The sequence below is a fragment of the Eurosta solidaginis genome, chromosome X, assembly GCF_040869045.1.
Source record: "Eurosta solidaginis isolate ZX-2024a chromosome X, ASM4086904v1, whole genome shotgun sequence".
Taxonomy (NCBI): Eukaryota; Metazoa; Arthropoda; class Insecta; order Diptera; family Tephritidae; genus Eurosta; species Eurosta solidaginis.
In genome coordinates, this window is record NC_090324.1 from 61,759,678 (window position 1) to 61,781,263 (window position 21,586).

The following is a 21,586-nucleotide window of genomic DNA, read 5'->3' on the forward strand; positions in this document are numbered from 1 at the left end:
AGGAAAAATAAAACGTAGTTCATTAAAAACAAACAAGCCAGTTTGTATTTCGATAGGATTTTTTGACGTTAGGCCGTTTTTCCTTTATTTTTTCTGACAAATGAAAATTTTGTTAGTTTCTAAATTTTGTGCGTAAAAACACAACTAAATTCAAAGTGTAAATTGTGTGTGCAAATGAGTTTTCAATAAGTGTACATTTTTCAGTTTTTCATAGTTAAGGAATTGACCTCCAGAACCTTGTGTTACACAAATATAGTGAACTTGGGTACAGAAATTCAAATTAAAAAGTTTTTCACAATAAATTGAAAAACTCTACGTTTTCTCTGCTTTTTACACCTTAAGGTTTAACCCTCCGTAATAAATTAAACTTTTAATGAAAATCAATAACTTTGAACTGAACACTTTTCGCCATGATATAAAATTAAAATGCTGCGGAACCGGAGCAACACTTTTGTGACTACATAAACCCTTTTTCAACCTTTTACGTCTCTTCACAAAACCCAAATTGACCGTTTTCAACAGAAACAACAATGGCAACCCAGATTTTCCCGTTATGCTCACTTAAGCGAGTGCCTGTCAGAAAGAAGTCAACACACTTGTACTTGTACACTATGAAATAATTGACGTTAATCGCAGAACTTTTGCTATAGCAGAATTTCTTGAAATATTGCAAGTTCGAGTTTCAATCACCTGTATATTCAATGGCAATTTTACAGCAGAGTGTGCTGTTCGACCGCCTTCTAATAATGTAGCAGCAATTCCCGAAGATGCAAGTGCCAATGCAATTTTTTGTTTCGATCGAATAGTCGCTAAAATCAGTGATATAAGGAACGTTTTGCCTGTACCACCAGGTGCATCCAAGAAATATAATCCACCTTCATTATTGGAAATGACTTGCATGGTTGTGTCATATACATGTTTTTGCTGAATATTCATTTTGGTTATATTCGATAGTACAAATAAACGCAAATCATTAGAGTTGAATTCCTGCTCACGTGGCAATTCACGATCAAACAGATCATGCATCTCACGATTTGGTGCGATCATACCCAATTGTACTAATATTTTATTTGCAATCGTTAGACACATATCTTCAATTATTATCAAAGCTTCGTTGTACATTTCCAAAGTTATCAACAAATCAGGATTTCTTGCATGATGACGCATACGAATTAAAATATCTTGTGCAATATAATGTTTATTTTTGTTCCATAATTCAAGTGGATTTGATGGCATACATGTTGATAATATAATGGCAAATAGCATTCGTATTTGTTGAGGATGAGCCGAAATAAATGCATCATGAAGTGTTGAATCCCAATGTGCATCATCCTCCAACAAATGCAAAAGTTGGCATGCTTTACGGTATGTTTGACACAGATGCCCGTTGACTGTTCTCAATTCTTGAAATGATTTTGGGCCATTCACGTTACTAATAACAATCTCAAATAAAAACACTCAACATTGTTTGGAGGTACTGTATATATTCTCCCAATTGCATCTGTTTGGAAAATGCCAGAATGTCCATGAACTGCTGTTCCTTGTTCACGTCTTTGAAATTTTTTCCATGTGTAATAATGAGGCACTTCAGAATATAACAAAGTTATCACGAATGTATCAGTTTCCCATAATTTGAAAAAAGCTGTTAATGTAGTTGCTGATGGTTGTGGTGCTCTTTCCAATGCATTTGCTACATTAAAATAAACACGCTGGCCACTCTCAAGATGTAAAGCCAAGTGAACAACCGCAGGATGTCTTTTGTGCATTGGAAACGACATAATCCTACAGACAGCTTCACTGCTACTAATATAACACCCCATTTGATACTGAGTAATTTCATCATTTGTATTATCACCAGCAACACCGAAAATTGTCATATCGCTCCCTTTATTTACATACTTGCAAATATATTTAATGGATTTGACAGAATTACAATATTCCACATTTATATGAGCATTGAATATTTTCGATAATAATGGACAATACGGAACCACCCAACGATTATCAACTTCCTGGTTATGCATTCTAATGGTTACCATTTTGCCATTATCATTAGATGATCTACGTCGATACAACGGATATCCGTTATTGCCCGTTATTGTTTCTGAAGTAAATTGCCTTGGGTATCGTTTCGAACACTTTTCATCAATCATACATGGTGAACTCACATTTAGTTCACCGCGCGGTCCATGTATCATGTTTTTAATAACAATTTCAAATAACTCAGGATCAGCAGTGTGATCAGGAATTTCAGCTGATATAAGGTTAACGATTTGATCCGGAGTTATTTTATGTACCAGCCAAATTAGTATATATGCCTATACTGTCATTAGATGTAGTACATTTGGCAACGCACCTCCCCAAATACATATAATTTCACAATTAAATTCATAAGTGTTTTACATTTTTGCCGAAAAACACGCGCAGTAATGTCATGACTATCGGTTGTCGACCGTCCTGCAAATAAATTGTTTTTGATGTCATCCCCCTGCGGATTACATGTATATGTAATGAACAGATCCGGTCGACCGTATTTTCGTACATAACACATTGCGTCTTGTGCATATTCGTTAATATTCCGTGGGCTAGCAATATACGAAGATGGCAATACAGTTAAACGTCCGATGTTATTAATATTAGCATCATTCGCTATCGCATCTTGCAAATGAATATATTGTTCTCTAATAATAAATAATGCTATTAGCACCAAAAGAAGCCATTTGAAATGCCGAATTGTATTGTTGAATATGACTCAAAAAGTGCTTCGAATTTTCAGAAGTCCCAAAAATTAATGAAGACAATGTTTCTGGTGGAATTTCAAATGTGGGAAATCTCACTTTGCCATTAGCACAACACATGCCTGGCGTTTCACCTGGAAATTTAGCCGCATCACAATGTGGACATATTGCGTCCATTATTCCAATATATCCGTACATACTGTAATCAATCTGACTGTTGTAATTAAAAGCAGCACGCATAATTTCAGGTACAACATATCTATTTCGTGCATTACGTTCACGCTGCGATGCTCTAGCTTGTGCTCATTCATCTGGAGTCTGTGATCGCCTTTGTAACGCCGCAGCATTTGCATGACGCGTTCGGCGACCTATATTTCCTCGTGTGGGTCGTGGCATTTTTCTTTCAATTAAAATAGAATAAATTAAATATAAAGAAATGTCTACATTAACAGTGGTACACCATATGTTTTTGCATATAAGGAAACACATATGCACTGGTGCAATTCACTTCATCAGTTCAAAACTTACCGTTTTTTGCTCGGAAATTCGCTTTGCGTTATATTTCTTCTTTTCACAAATCCACACAAACTTCAATAATTATTAAACAAAAACACTATTTGCATTTTTATGTAATAATTTGCTCCGCGGTAATTTCGGACACTACTGAACGTATTGGGCAGCTTCGTTTATTCTGCTAACGAATGGTGTTGAGGCCAAAGAAAACGCTCCAGCGATGTTTACACTCCACTGTCATTTACTCTCCTAATTTGAATTTTCTTAATGCTAAGAGCCAAAGTTCTATATACCTGTCTCTACAAAATATTCATGTATTTCTCTATGCAAAAAAAATGCACCGTAATATTGTTCGATGCCTTTTCAAAGCCTACTTTGTTTGTCGATCTGCCTACTACATACATACATGTTGATATAAATATAATGCAAGTAAGTTTGTAGGTGGGAATAATAAGTAAGCTAGTCGAAAGTACATAAATTTTGAGAGCGAAAGAGCGTAGCTAAGTAGGTAACAAATCGTTTAGTAATTCATTAAACTATTATTGATGTATGTATGTTAGTATGAAAACGTATAATCGGCTGGCTAAGTGGGATGAATCTGACCAAACAAATGGGTTTTTGGTGTGTTTTTCTAAATAATTTCACCATACATTTTAACTGGTCATAGTACATAAGAATGCAATCTCTTAACCTGAAGGCGAGTTCCCAATTGGTCTATATCTCGAGTCCTTAGTTACCCAGCGAAAAGAAAATCCCTCTTTTCATTAGCATTTATCAACAACCTACAATGAATACTCATGTGATTCAAACACATCCTAGGGTTATCCGGGTCCACGTTTTAGTCTATATCTCGAGACACTAGTCACGGAGGGGCATGAAAAATAATCTATACCATAGCAATCATCAACAGCTCCCAGTTGCTACCCATATTGTACAAACACATCCTAAAGTTATCCGGGTCCACTTTTTGGTCTATATTTCGAGGCACTAGTCACGGAGGGGCATGAAAAATAATCTATACTATAGCAATCATCAACAGCTCCCATTTGCTACCCATATTGTACAAACACATCCTAAAGTTATCCGGGTGCTCGTTTTGGTCAATATCTGGAGACGGAGCGGGATGAAAAATAATCTATACTATAGCAATCATCAGCAGCTTCCATTTGATACCCATATTGTACAAACACATCCTAGGGTTACCCGGGTCCACGTTATGGCCTATATCTCGAGACCTTGGTATACGATTCTTAAAATTTCAAAACACAAACAATCTACTCAATAGTCAGAACAAAGCCTAAAAATTTGATTTGGATAGGTGAGCCCGTTCTTGATTTATAAAATCACAACGAAAAATGGCATTAATTTTTATATATATAGAGATAGTAGATTTGGTCGATAGTTCCACTTCAATCTGAAGTCATCATCAGGGACATATGGATATGAATTGTAACGAATTTGCTGAAATTTATCTTATTTGCAACGTTCTACTATTGTTCGTATCGCTAAACTGTTGCATAAAATAAATCCAATATTCAATAGTGCAAATTGGTCTTTATTAGAATACTTCACAATTAAACTTAACATCGCAACTGATAGCGTGTTCAAATCAAACTGAATGCTGTTTACTTAGCTTTCGTCTTTGCAGTCTCGTTCGCATACTTCTAGGCGTTTCTTCTTCTAGAATTTACTACTTCTTTACCAGCTATAAACTTTGTGAGGACCCCAAAACCGAAGGTTTTGTACCCTCACAACATATACCTATTTTTCCATTTTTCTTACATACATGTTATACAAGAATTGAATCTAATTTTTATGACATGAATTATATCTTTATGAATTACACGTCAAAACACATACATGCGGTTGCATATTGAATTATTATTTATTAAATTGAAGGACAAACCATACTTGCGCACTTTTGCACGCAAGCAAAATATTTACATTTTTCGCCCACATAAGGTTCAAATATAGGTCACCCTAACATACACTAAAACATTTGGAAGGAAAATGGAAACGCACAAAACATAAAATTATGCCGGTCAACCAACCCTTTGCGCATCCAATGCACTCAGCCACAAATACAACATACATAATAATTTGGATAAACAAAGATCAGCAGTAAAAGTCGCCAAACTAAGCGCCGCTACTAATTGGGACTTTTCTCTACATACTTACGTACAAGCATACGACACACCAACGCACGCCCTAAGCAGAAGCCGAAAGCATCCAAACGAGGCCAACGCACCATCAAAACCAAGTGACAACGAACACACGCATAAACACAAATGATCGAATTCGATAGGTAAAGCAAACACTGGAAAACACGGCAGGCATACAACAAGCGTACGTACGAGATTTGGCACATTGTTCGCTATGTATATTAGGGCTCCGGAAAATTGGGATATGAAATGCCGGGATAGCGGATCGTCATACATGATCGAAAATATGCATATATGTATATATACCGATGTACCACCATATGTATGATAATGGAAAGAGGGAAAACGCATGTTAGCATGTAAGCGTATGTATGTACCAATAGAATACGGCGAAAGTAGCGTTAAACTAGAATTCGATTTTTGCATTTCCAACTTTTATAATTGTTATTGTAAAATTACTGACTGCCTGCGTGCAGTCCTACATAATTTTATAACTGAGGAATTATTACAATGAATTGTTTTTAGGTCCACCGGCATACAAAATCATATATAAGGGCGGCAAATTAGCTTGTAAGATCAGAAGCTAGGATATAGGCATACAAGTCAGTGGGCTTCTACCACTGACCAACACGACCTGAAGGTTTCTACTTCATTTCGTGAATTATTTTATATTCAGTAGGAGGTTTCTACTCCAACTGACGGAGAGCTAGCAGAGGGGTTCTACCTCAGCTACTCTTATTTAGACAGGGAAAAAGAATAGGAGTAGCTCTTAAGGGCATTGAATTTTTTAAATAAACTTTATAACGCTTTTCAGAACTCCTTTGTCTATTTATTTTCATCGGAATAGGTTCTCCCACCAAATATAGGAACCCTGGACGGACTGAGCATACCTCAGCAGGAATAAGTCCGTCACATATGGCGCCCGAGCAGGCTTAAATAAAATCAAGGAAATCATCAAGGCTTTACATAAAGGAAGGTAACAAGGATATACGGAACGCAAAACAACGAAGGCTAAGCACACAAACTAACAAGGAAAGGATACACAAATAAGAAAATGGTAAAGGTATCATGGGTATATTATCTGACCCTAGAGGAGCTGGTAAGTTACCCCTCGGAGTTCGAGCTGGATGACACAGGAACGGTAGACGAACTAAGGAAGCGATTGGCGGCGCTCTTACAGGCAGAAAAGGACAACCAAAAATGGCGGGATCGGCTTACAGACCTAGCTCTACAACATGCAAGGACAACATCTACTCTAAACAAACCACAGGCAAGTAGTCGGTCGACATCTCCAAACGAGAAAGGATGACGAGAATACAACCGGCGCACCCATCCAACACGAGGTCCCACAACCGCCACTATATGCGATGCAACAACCAGGCACATACGCAACCACTATGGACCGGGTAAGAAAATGGGGTTTGAAATACGACGGGGGCAAGGATCACCTTGTGTTCATAGAACGCGTGGAAGAACTGGCAGAAGGTTACGAAATAAACGGCAACTCGATACCACGAGCATTGCCGGAGCTACTCAAAGACAAAGCATTGGTTTGGTACCGAAATAACAACCGGAGTTGGAAAGAGTGGGACTCATTCAAGAAAGATTTCCTAAAATTTTTCCTCAGCTCCAGATATTTTGCACAGTTGGACGACGAGATACGGGCACGCATGCAAAGACCAGGAGAGAAGTTCAAGGATTATGTGCTAGCACTACAAGGACTGATGCGATATGCCGCCTACACCGAAGACAAAAAGCTAAACCGCATATACAGGAACTCCCGCAGAGAAATCCAGCTGTATGTTAAAAGAGGCGAGATCAGCAGCCTGGAAGAATTGGTAAGTTTGGTAGAAGATTATGAAAATATTACCCCTGACAGAGATCTGATGCGACCAACGGCAAGACCATTTGTACCAAGGCGCCCAGAAGAACGTTACCAATATATATAGGCAGAGGAGCGGGAACAGCAGACAGAGAAACAACCATCCCAGAAATCAGACCCGGCACCAAGATACATCGATACAAACACGGCGTGCAGACGATGCGGAGGAGGCTGCCATGTCGCATATGGTTGCCGTAGCGCTCGCATCGAATTCTGCTGGACATGCGGAAAAGTAGGCACACTCACACGAAATTGTTGTAGACGAACGCAGGGAAACGTCCAGAGACCTCATTGGCACCGAGGAGTGGGGTCTCCCCAAACGCAACCTTGGGAAAACTAAACACGTTAAGACATACAAAGGGCCAGATCTTGGTGAATATTACGGTGAATGGCGAAGAGGTAGTAGCAGCAATCGATACAGGGGCGACGCGAAGCTTTGTAAGTGGAACAATGGCAAGAAGGCTGAAGGGTATATTCAAGGCGATAGAAACGCGAGTATTACTGGGAGATGGCAAACCTAAGACGATCATAGAAGCGGTATATGTAGAAGTGAGAATAAGTAACCAAGTGCTGCGAAATGAAATGCTAATCCTACCAGGGCTAGTCGACGAAGTAGTGCTTGGAACGGATTACCTAGCGAAGGTGAACATGGAGATGAGATGCGGAGAACAAATGCTAATCTTGAACACAAACAATCAGGAGGAGGATGCGGTCACTTGTACAACAATGGTCGAAAGTAGAAATGAAGGTAGTCACAAAGATAACAACCTAAAAGTTGCGAAAACAGACGAGTCGGTGAGTAAATTTCTCAACAAAGAATAACAGATGTTCCAGGAAATATCAGGTATATCCAACGTGGCCACGCAAGATAGTGATTAGAGACGACCGCCCCATGAAACAAAGATATTACCCGAAGAATCCCAAGATGCAAGAGATTATTAATAAGGAAATCGATGAGCTTATCGAGAAAGGTTGCATCGAAACTTCTAGAAGCCCGCACAGCGCACCAATAGTTTTGGCAAGGAAGAAAAATGGTAAGTGGAGACTGTGCGTAGATTACCGCCAACTAAACGCAAGGTCAGTACCGGACGCATACCAGTTACCCCGTATCCAACACATCCTGGATAGATTGAGAAGTGCTCGGTTTATCAGCAGCCTCGATTTAAAAAACGAATATTGGCAAATCCCCATGGAAGAAAACAGCAAACAATACACCGCATTCACTGTACCAGAACGTGGGCTATATCAATGGAAAGTAATGCCGTTCGGTCTGCACTCAGCCCCGGCAACTTTCCAGAGAGTACTCGATCACGTTATAGGACCAGAGTTGGAACCTTACGCATTCGCATATCTAGATGACATCATCATTACGAGCAAAACATTGGAAGAACACATAAGACACCTGGAGGAAGTATTTCAACGGCTGCGAAGAGCAAACCTTAAGATAAACCCGGAAAAATGTGAGTACTGATCAGTTCGGCGAATACGGCTGACTCGAATTGTCTACCACGGTCGGATGCTATGCGTGCTGGAACACCAAACCGTGAAATCCACTGCGAAAGCAGAGCTATGTCGACGGATTCAGCGCAGATTTCGGCCATGGGGACGGCTTCTGGCCATCGAGTGTATCGGTCGATGATCGTGAGATAATAGCGCTCTCCCTCACATAGCGGAAAGGGACCAACGGTATCAATATTTATGTGTGAAAATCGTTCCTGTGGAGGCGCGTACTTTGCTGGTGCTGTCTTCGTGTGACGTTGTACTTTGGACTGCTGATACGCTTGGCAAAAGCGCACGAAGGATGCAATATCTTTTCGGATACCTGGCCAAACGAATTTAGAAGTGGTCAGTTTAGTCGTTGCCCATACGCCTGGATCCGATAAACTATGCGCCTTTGTAAGTATGGCCTTTCGAAACTCTTTCGTTATATAAGGACAAACTGTCGTTGTTGAAGTGTCGCATTCCAGCTCAGGTTGTAAGACCTACACATAATCTTCGACACTTTATAGCCCCGCGCTTGAACCCACGCTTTTCCTGCTAGGCCGATCATGTGCACCTCTCGCCTTCGCTTAATTTCGCCCAGTCTAATTGGGACGTCTATGGAGCAAGCTTCAAGGGATGCACCCTTTCTAGCTAGTTCATCCACTTTTTCAGCCCCATCCATTCCCATATACCCTGGGACCCAATATAGATGTATGTTTATCCCTATCCCGATTCTCTCCAAGGACTGCTTACACTATAACACGCTTTCAGATGCTGTGCTATGCGAGATTATTTCCTTAATTGCTGCTTGACTGTCAATATAAAAGTTAACACGATTTCAGCTTGGGCTAAATTTTTCCAGGGTTTCTACTGCTTTGGTTACGGCTACTAATTCGGCTTGCAAAACGCTACAGTAATCCGGATCAGCGGATTATACCGCAGACCCTACTCCTTCCACTACTTCGAAACCATCTATGTACACGTGTATAGCCTCCTTCGCCATGTGAGCACCCTTGCGCCAACCGTCCACCTCTATTGTGGCCTTAAGATCGCGCTCGAAGCGCAGATAGGGAATGAAGTAATCTGTTCGTCTTGTGATTGATGACGCTATACTGCTATGGCCGTATGGTCGGCGCTCAAGCTGCCCCGAGGCACCGAGCCTGGTTGCAGTTGTTAACGCTATGTTCTTTGCTAACAGGTCTACAGGTGGAATGTGCAGAATGGCATACCGTGCAGCTGTCGGGGTTGTTTTCAGGGCTCCCGTAATGCTAAGCATTGATATTCTGCATCCCCCTTTAATTTTTTCAGGATCGAAAAGTGCTGCGCAAACAACCACCAAATCTTCAACATCGGCACCTCCCAAGAACAAACAGAATATCAACAGCGTCCAAAAACAAGTAACACAAAAAGTAACACAAAAGACAATCACCAATAACAACGTCAGTATGCATAAATTGTGGAATAATAACAACAGCACCAACGCGAACAAAACGGAGCCAGTTCAACGCCCTCACCAAGTGAAAACTTACAAGGAGAACCGTAAAGTCTCAAAAGACTGCAAATGCTGTATGTAGAAATCATAAGTTTAAAAAAACTGAACTCGGATTTTCTAAGCACGGTGGAGCAGCTTCAACAAGAAAATAAAAAAATGGGTGAAAGGGTCTGCAAACTTGAAAGTGTGCTTAACTGGAAAGAACAACAGTTGTTATGCAGCGCTGTAGACATTGTTGGCGTACCTCAGCTTACGAGTGATAACGCGAATGAGTGCGCAAAGCAAATTATTGGCACTGAATTTGGCATATCTCGCCCCTATTATGAGACAAGTTCGATCTTCGACTGTGGTCGAAAGAGCTGATCGAACGAACCTTCATTCGGTATTATGACGCGCGTTCGATGAAGGCAAGCGTTATTGTGAATTTCGATAAATTGAAAAGTTCACAATAGCACATTTCCAATACTCTGTCAAATAAAATAAAATAAATAAATAAAAGCAGAACTAGTTATTAAATACAAATATTAAAAATAAAAGTATGACTACGACGGAATTGTGGTTTAATGATTCGTCAGATGAAGAGGAAAGCTTACTGGAGCTAGCCAGAAGAAGAAGACGGGTGAAGGATGCTTCAAATCCTTTGGAAATGAGTTCCACCATGTAAGTATAGCTTTCTAAATAAGTTGTTAAGTTTTTGAAATTATAAGTTTTGTTTATAGATTTATTCAAAACTTCAGACTGTCCAAAGAAGCGTTCATGGACTTGTTGTCCAGTACAGATGAACTACTGCAGCAATGCACAAGGGCCAAGTCTATGCCTAATATTCTAAAATTGGCAACAGCTCTCCGATTTTGTCCTCAGGGATCCTATCATTTGGGCATTGGGAACGAAAATGCACTCGTACTTGCCCGCCCGACTGTGTCTGTGGTACTATCAGAGGTGTTGAATGCCTTCGAAAATTTTATTTGTGAAAGATGGATAAAACTGAATTACGAGGAGGCTGAGCTGCATCAAGCAAAGTTGCATTTCTATAAGGTGCAATTTCTTTTTGCTATATGGGGATTTTGTTCCATAATTGAAACCAGTCTTTCAAGGTGTTGTTTTGTACTCACGACCTTGGACCTTTATAAAATGAATTCAAATAGTTTAAAATTACTACTAGGTAGTAAAAAGCGAAAAATAATGAGTAACAAACACAAGGCAAAGGATAAATTGACAACTGGGCTTTTTGGTGAGACAACAACAAAACAAATATATACATAAATGACAGTCTCACTGGTTATAATAGAGCTTTGCTTACAGTGGCGAAGAAAACTAAAAAAGCAAAGAACTATAAGTATCCGTGGCTGGAAAATGGTAGAATCCTTATGAGAAAGGTTGATTATGGTGAGGTTGTCACTATAAAACGATTTGACGATTTGTCAAAACTAAATTAAAGTTGTAAATAAATTTTTATCCAGTTATAATTTTATTAAATATACATATATTTTTAATGGCTTTTCATATTTTTTTAAATAATGACAACCACGCCATTACCAGCCATATTACCGATATAAATTCACTTATTTATTTTAATGAATCTTTTGTTGTAATTCACCAAAACGTACGCAGTGTTCGGCAAAATTTTACTTATTATTGTGTAATCTTGAGGTTTTTAAAAACTATCCGGATTTAATTTTTATTTCCGAAATTTGGATCTACTCAAACTAAATACGAGATTTTTCAATCCCTGGTTATAATTTCTTTGCAAACACTAAGGACATGTATTCTGCGGGTGGTGTTGGAGTTTTTGTTCGTGGTACGTACGTATGTGATTATGTTGAATACAACCCCTATAGGGCGAATAACGTATCGGAAGCGCTTAATAAGCGTTTCGTAGATGCGTTAAAGCGCATCGCTCTTGTTTCACATACCGCATCTTTGGTCATTGGCATGTCATTAGAAATTGGCGCATCACTTTCATGTGAATATTGCGCAGATAATACGCTTCCCGAGATGGTAGAAAGATACGCTTGTAACTGCCAACTAATAATTAATGCAGGAGTGATGTGCATCGACTACGCGACTAATACTGCGGAATAGAGGCGCATCTAAGAATGCGAAGGATATGTGCATCGAATATGCATCTAGCTATGCACTAAATGCGCGACTAATACTGCGGTGTAGAGGCACATCATTTTTTATCCAATAATGCGAGAAAGATGCGCGTTTCTATGTACTTACATTGAACTAAACTCAAAATTTGAGTTGTTATACTGTATTGATAAATATATAAATAGAAACAATATTTATTGTTTTAGTTTTATTTAAATATCGGCCTTGACCCCAATAAAATTACAAAATACTTTTAACAAAATTTAACGAAGAATTTACTTCTGTTTTTGTTAAAAAAAATCAAGTGAAGGAGATTCATATAAGATATTATGTATGTACATATATATATGTACATATATGTTTCAAAATAATTTTTTTTTACATAAGCACACTGCAATTCATTTTAAAATAAGGAAGTTTTTATTACGTTACATTAACGTTTATATATGGTTAACTTAAAAATGGTAAAAAATGTGATTAAGGTTGAATTTACCATACAAAATAACGACTTCTAGCTTTAGATATGCTTCGAAAATAATTAAGATTGGTTGGATGAATCTTTTTTTTATACATTTTGTTTTTCGCAGATCGGATCCCCTTCCGCATTTCACTCTCAAATTTGGAAAAATCAATATCGGGACCTTGAACTGCACCTGTTATATTAAAGTAAGGTACATATATAATAATACTTCGACATTTACAGCCCTATTCTGTGCACTTGACAAATTCACCATCTTGCTTATTTGTCAAGTTTGATAATTTATCAAGTAATTGTTATTCTATGTAAAAAATAAAAAGCCTTTTCGCTGACAAATTGTCAATAAGTCAAACGCTCTTGATAATTTGATTTATACGGATAAACTTAAATTAGAATTCTGTTATTGTGCGATCGAGAGAAAATGGAAGATTTATTACTTTTGCTATTATTGTGAGAAGATCCTCTGGAGATTTTGAGGGTAATTTCAGGACGGTTTTGGGGACTCCCTCGGGGTCATTTGGGGGACATTCCGGAATGGTTTTGGGGACTCCATCTGGTCCTCCCGACGTCATTTAGGGGTCGTTCCGGTATCTTTTTGGGGACTCCCTCGGGGTCATTTGGGGATCATTCCGGTACAGTTTTGGGGACTCCCTCGGGGTATTTGGGGGTCGTTCTGGGATGTTTATGGGGACTCTCTCGGGGTCGTTTAGGGGTAATTTTGGCATGGCTTTGGGGACTCCCTCGGGGTCATTTGGGGGTCATTCCGGGACGGTTTTGGGACTCCCTCCGGTATTTGGGGATCGTTCCGGGATGTTTATGGGGACTCTCTCGAGATCGTTTAGGGGTAATTTTGGCATGGCTTTGGGGACTCCCTCGGGGTCATTTGGGGGACATTCCGGGATGGTTTTGGGGACTCCATCTGGTCCTCCCGGCGTCATTTAGGGGTCGTTCCGGTAAATGACCCCGGGAGGACCCGATGGAGTCCCCAAAACCATCCCGGAATGGCCCCAAACGACCCCGAGCGAGTCCCCATAAACATCTCGGAGCGACCCCTAAATGGCCCCGATGGAGTCCCCAAAATCATCCCGGAAGACACCCAAATTATCCCGAGAGTTCCCAAAAAGATCCCGGAACAACCCCCAAATGCACCCGATGGGGACCCCAAAACAATCCCGCAATGTCCACCAAATTACCCCGAGGGAGTCCCTAAACCCGTCCCGGAATGATCCCCAAATGACCCCGAGGGAAACCCCAAATGCTCCGAGGGAGTCCCCAAGGCCATGCCGAAATGACCTCCAAAAAACCCAGCGGATTATTTTTTCCTATTCCAATTTCGGGGTTAGAAGCATAAAATGAAACATATCGCTCCAATTGCTCATGCGTAGCACGTACCACTTTTGATTTCTTTGAAAAAACTATGATTTTAAAATATTTGTTACAAAAAATTAAGAACAATATTTAACTCTTACGTTTTTTCCATGTCGCGATTGTTGCACTAAACCGTTGATTTAAATGAAAATAAAATACAGTCCATTAAAATAATAATTTGTAAAATTAAAAAAACTATCAAATTTAATAAATGCTTGCTTTCAGTGGGCTTTGAACCCGCAACCCCAAACGTGTAAGTCTCATCCACTGTGCCACGACTCGCACACATACAATCACATCAAATTACTCACTTATAACTCACATTAAACTGCGCGCCCTCAACTGCCCCACGCTTAGCTAATTTAGTTCACCCCAATATGGTGAAAAGCACAGGCCGTAGAGCTTTTTAGAGTTGTCAAGCTATGCACAGAATAGAAATATTTGTCAACTTGATAAAAATCTTGATTACTTGTCAACCTATTGACAATTTGTCAAGTACACAGAATAACCCCGTTAGTATATATTTGTGCAAATATTTTACGAAAAGCAATTTCGTTGAAAAATTTAAGAGATTTGATTGAAAATCTTTGGAGACGATCATCCCAATTAATCAAAGGCATAGAAGATTCAGCAAATAATTTTCCTTATCGGAGTAACGCCTACAGTATTGCGTACGTATGTGACCTAAAATTATAATAAATACCTAACAAGTTAATAGTTCTGATATGACAAGGTAAACGTTAAGCAATACCAATTCGTCTCGAGGGTAGTGCGATAAAATATTGTCTGCAGACTTAATCTCTTCAATCGTTTTGAACGGCAAAATGGTTAAATTTGATGTTTTTGGTAAGACCTTCTGAACTAGTTTTTCGATAATCACACCTTGGCTTGCTGTACTTTTTTTTATTGTTGATACATCTGTTTTTAATTGTGAGATATTTGCTCTTATCTCTTCCAGGAACTTAGTTTGCTCCTCGTTCTCAAGTTCTGCCAAAAGGAGTATACATTTTTAATAAAAATTAGGTAGTGAAATAAACAGGACCGTAATGATACTTGCCTAGTTTTGCACATTTTGCTTTTAACTGATTGTTCTCCTCATCTAAATTGCACAACGTTTCCTTTTGCGCTGCCTTCGTTAAAAAACTCTTCTTCATGCCTTTCATTCTTCAAGTGGTCACCCTTTTTTAGAAATAATGTAAAATTGGTACAATGACTGCCCTCTCCCCTATTGGCAAAAAAATACATTTGCTAATCAAGTTTGTGATTGTAAATATTTCTTCATTATCACTGAGATTGCTTACATATGCAATCCCTAAAGACGACATTGAATCCACAGGTTCAGTGAAAAAACTACTTTTATTAAGAAAAACCCTTCCTGCAATATATTCTTGACCTGTCTCATCTTAGAAAAAACCACAAATTTTTATAGGCACAAATGGTTTGAAGTATCAATAACAATCATCGATACTCAAAAAGAATTCGGTGAAGTTGTAACTTGACTATAAAGGGGAATTTGAGTACGCAAACCTATGAGAAATTATTTTCTTCTCCATGCCGATTCTATCTTTAATTGATACTTCGTTTCGTTCAATAATTCAATTACAAATTTGTTGTAATATAAAGTTAGGTTTTCGGCAATTTTTTTAAGTACTTGGAGATAGATTTCATATTTGTAGGCTGAAAAAGAATTAATATTTCCAAACAGTTGTACACAACTTGCAATATGAAGCAGATTATGCACATTATAGCTTACTTTGTTTTCGCAATAAATATATTGAAAATTATGAACAAATACCTCTAACATACATTGCACACTATCTAAATTAGCTTGATATTTAGTACATGAAATAAGTCTATAACAAGCGTGAAGTAGAAGGAAATGTGTGTAGAAGGTATCACATAGAAAGTTTTTAAAAAGAACTGGCCCTATATATAGAACTTCTAAACTCTGTAGCCTTCCAGCGGCATAGCTCAGTGAAGGAACGAGGTTTCCTTTGGAATGCAGTTTCTTAGAGATAAGAAAAAAATTATCAAAATCATGTTTTCTTTCTTTTGAAATCTTCTGAATCTTTCCACTACATAGTTTATCATTCCATATCAAAAGTAGCATTTTTCTAACAACCCCCAAGTCAATAAGATGCATCACGTCCAAAGGGAACTGACTGATCATTCTAATGTTTAACTTTTCTAAAATATGTTCATTGTGTATAAATATTTTTAAATGGAGTTGCGGGTCCATTCTTGCTTTGAAGTCGTCGTCCGTCCTTAAGCAGTCAACTGTTACGCTATATGTCAAGCGTTTCTTTTTTGTACAGTTTGTTGTGTGCAATTGCATTCACTTTTTTGCATAGCCTGTTGAGTGCACTTGGAACATCCACTGGCAGAAGTATGACCTACTGTTCCGCTAACGAAAGCGCGAGCGGGAGCATCGCATTTAATTGCTCGTAGCTTAATAAAAACTGTGGAGCATCCCAGCTCAATACCTCTTTCCTATAATACCAAAAACTCCTGGACTAAATCAAATAGGAAATCGTTAATATCTTCAGGTTTTTTTTCCCAATGTAACACCCAATTAAAAATGGAGAGATATTGGTGTGGTTTGCTACTGATCCAAGAATTGGCCATAAGGAATTCGAAGAACTTTTATATAGAGGAAGCCCATCAATACCAATATCTAATTCTAAAATGTTTTGACCCAGAGGAACTTTAAATTATAAAAATTTTTTAATGCCCTGCTCTAACCCATAATGAAAATATTCTCCAGGTTTTACTTGACACGTACAAATCGCTTGTTTCTCGAAAAGACCACTTGTCGAAATGGGGACAATTACACCAGATGTGTTTAACAAATCAAGTATATCATTAGCAGCAGCTCGTCAAATTGTGTGCTTCACCATCCATTCTTTAAATTCCGAAATAATATCGAATGACGGTTGCATTAAAGGCATAGGAATCCTTTCGTATTCTGGATTTTCCGGAACAACAATTTGATGGACTTCGACATTTTTGGTATCGTTGCACAAGTTAGAGCGATTTGATGAATCTTTCGGTGCTTCCTTGTCAACAGTTTTCAAACCATTCAATTCTTTGGCTACAAGCCACTTCAATATTGTATTCAATGCAATGAGTTTACTGCCAAGTGAATATTTATCTACAAGATGTAAAATAACTATAGCAAATGGGATATATTTATACCTAATTTATACTTCAATCGAAATACACTGTACTTACCTTGAAAACGCCAAGCCAAAAAGAATTGGAAAAAATCTAGAAAGTTCCCACTTCTATATTGTATTCAATGCAATCCAATCCAACCTGAATTAGAGAATTTAAACTTTATTTAATACTTTGTATATTTAGCGGCTTGGCTAAATCGTTATTTTTCTATAGCTTACCAATATGAGGAATATGCCAAATGAATAAACCGAATGATTTTATACTTTAATTACAATTATAACTTTAATGAAGTAATAATTAGAATGAGCTTAGTTAAATTACAACCGGTTGCGATAAGATGTCGAATGAAAAGGAAAGAAAGATGAAAGTAAGTATATGGTACGATAAAAAAATTGAATAGTTATGGAATTTGAGGTATGGTACAGGGTACCACAGAACTCCCCCTCTAGATGCGTAATCGGTATCGCAGAGGAGTACTAACGTTTCTACCCGTGCGTGTAGTGCTTGTTGCTGCGGGGTGTGATACCTCCTGTTGTATTACTTGCCTTGTCGCCGTGTTATCGTTGTCGACGTTGGCAAGAAATGCTGGTTTTAACCAATCGACGCTTATGTTTGTAGTTTACCCTTGTACAACTATTTTGAAAAATGTTGGTCTACGTTTAATGATGAGATATGGTTCATCGTACCGGTGTGTTAAATAGGGCCGCACTGAGACGTTGCGCACAAATGTGCGGCGTCTGTGTTGGGCGTAGCCTTTCAATTGAAGATCGAAATTGCGTTATGGCTTCGCTGGTGACTTCTTTCGATTTTACCTCTTGAAAAAATTCACATGGGATACCTAGTGTTGAACCGTATACCAACACGGCAAGAGAAGCATTTATGTCTGGTTTGAACGCGACTCGTAGACCCAGTAAAATCGCTGGCAAATGATGCACCCAATTGGCTGGCTCATGGCACAAAATAGCCGATTTGAAACATATGTGCCATCTCTCGATGATGCCATTGGACTGAAGGTGATAAAGCGTTGTTCTCAAATGATTTGCTCCAATAGTACTGATCAGTTCGGCGAATACGGTTGATTCGAATTGTCTTCCACGGTCGGATGCTATTCGTGCTGGAATACCAAACCGTGAAATCCACTGCGAAAGCAGAGCTATGTCGACGGATTCAGCGCAGATGTCGGCCATGGGGACGGGTTCTGGCCATCGGGTGTATCGGTAGATCATAGTGAGATAATAGCGCTCTCCCTCACATAGCGGAAAGGGACCAACGGTATCAATATTTATGTGTGAAAATCGTTCCTGTGGAGGCTTGTACTTTGCTGGTGCTGTCTTCGTGTGGCGATGTTCTTTGCACTACTGACACGCTTGGCAACAGCGCACGAAGTATACGATATCTTTTCGGATACCTGGCCAAACGAATTTAGAAGTGGTCAGTTTAGTCGTTGCCCATACGCCTGGATGCGATAAACCATGCGCCTTTGTAAGTATGGCATTTCGAAACTCTTTCGTTATATAAGGACAAACTGTCGTTTTTGAAGTGTCGCATTCCAGCTGGCGATCACTGTTGGGAATCGGGAAAAACTTAAGAGTTAACGAATTTTTATGCGTACCTGGTTCTTTAATCCACTGTTAAAGTTGAGTGTCGGTTTTTTGAGCATCAGAAACCTTGGTGTAGTCAATAACTCCATCGATTACTTCAATGCGAGATAGTAAGTCGGCTGTAGCATTCTGACTCACTGGTGTGTGGCGAATGTCGGTAGTAAATTGTCCGATAAAATCGAGCTGTCGTACTCGTCGAGGTGAATCTTTTTCTGAATTTTGTCATAAGGCGAATACCAAGGGACGGTGATCGGTAACGACGTAACACTTGCGCCCTTCCATCATATATCGAAAATGACACATGCCTTGGTATACTGCGGCTAATTCACGGTCGTACGTACTATGCTTTTGTTGTGAAGACGTGAGTTTTTTGGAATAAAACCCAAGTAGTTGGAGTTTGCCATTTACGTTTTGATGTAATGCAGCACCTACTGCAGTATCTGATGCGTCGACGTAAAGCGCAATTTCGGCGTCGGGTACTGGATGTGCGAGGAGCGTTTCGTTTGCTTGTTCTGACTTGCATCGGCTGAAGGCGTCTTCTGCTTCTTGATTCCAAATTAACGGAGTACGATCGTTTTTCGTGTTTGCGGTTATTAGTCTTTGGAGGTGGTGCTGGTATGAAACGGCCTTCGGCAGAAATTTTCTGTAGAAATTCAACATCGCGAGGAAACTTTTCAGTTGCTTAACTGCAGTAGGTTTTGGGAATTCACGAAAAACAACAACCCTCTCCGGAAGAGGATGAATTCCTTGCGCGTTGACTAAGTGTCCCTAAAATTTAAGTTCGCTTTTGCCGAGCTCACACTTGGCCGTGTTAACGGCAAGATTATATTCTCGAAGGCGTTGAAGGACAGTGCGTATGTCGTTGCGATGTTGTTCGATGGACGTTGAAGTGATACAAATATCGTCGATATACGGGGACGCGCAATCAATACCTCGTAACACTCCGTTGATTAGTCGTTGGAACGTCTGCGCAGCATTGCAGAGTCCAGATATCATAAACTTGAACTCGAACAGTCCGAAGGGTGTTGCGATGGCGGTCTTAGCAATATCGTCTTCGTGAATGGGTACCTGATGAAAAGCTCGCTGGAGGTCAATTTTGGAAAATATTGACTTACCACGTAGAGTGCTAGTGAAATCGGTGAGATAAAGGAGAGGGTAACGGTCCGTTCCTGTAATCACCACATTGTCCCCATGTACCATCGACTTTCTTAACCAAGTGCAGCGGGCTTAACCAATTACTGCTCGATGGGCGACAGACACCGACTTTCATTAGGTACTCGAACTCTTTTCGTGCTGAATCTAGCTTCTCGGGTGGAAGACGGCGTGGTCGGGCGAAAACGGACTGACCAGTTGTTATTATCCTATGACAGGCCGTAGATTTTGTCGAAGCACCGTGAGGAGCCAACTTTGCTGTATCGGAAAATTCAGCGAGTATTGCAGCAAATGGGCATGTTGAATCGTAAATCCTGACATCAAATGTTTTAGCAGTGAGAGGCAGAACGGAGACACCGGCACCAGTATCTACGAGAAACGTTTTATTCGAATGTTGATCGTGGACTTGCAAGCGAAGCACTTCACACCTTTCATGACCATTTGCCGCAGCCTGTGGTAGTCAGGCTGACGTGGATGTTGCGTCGACTGATTGAACGGAACGATTCTTGTGGAGACAAGGGCTTCTGCATTTGCGGGCATTACGGCCGTACTTTTGATGGTACCAGCAGTCTTGATTGGATGAGTTGGTTGCACCTTGTGCATTAGCGTGTGAGTTGCCACGGCTGTTTGACCTTTGCACAAAACGGCTGTGCCTGTCACTCCGCGGGCCGGAGCGGGAACGCGTCGTAAATCGTTCAAATTTCTTGCCTAATTAACTATAGCTATGCGTAGTTCACCGATTTCGTTTGGCTGAACTGATTTAATATGGTTGATGTTATTGGAGGCGATGGCATCCACTATTGAATCAGCAATTTTGGTGAAATCGGTGGCAGTTCCGGAAAAGGCAGCTTTTACCGGCTGTGCGACGTCTGGCAATCGCTTCGTCCAGAGGCTTTTGAGTGCAGCTTCACTGACCGAGTTACCTGCGACACGTATCATTTCATAAAAAAGCTCGGATGGATTTTTGTCGCCGAGTGGCAAATCTGATAGCAGGCGGTTGAGACGTCGTTGCTCATTGTACGCAAAATGTGCAATTATTGTTTGCTTGATGAAATCGAAGCGATCACTAGTAGGTATTGATGCAATAACGTCACTTAATTGGCCAATTACATTTAGGTCGAGTGCTTTAGGTCGAATAGCTTAGCATAGTTGCAGTTTTTTGCTTGTCGGTAATGATACCTGATGCAGTGAACTAGAAGTCCATGGTAGTGAACCAGGCTTCTATGTTGGAGCAATTCATTGGTGGTATCGGGAGTCTGGCGTATACAGCTGCAACAGTGTTTTCTATTGTGCCTGAGACAGGTGGAGGTGGCGAATTAACTCCGATTTCAAAGGGGGGCGAACCGCTGTCCGTCATTTTGTCGAAAGTAGCTAACCTCAAAGTTGGTTGAAATCGCGTGTATGCCACGCGTGAATACAAATGTTCTCGACGGGGTCACCAGTTTTA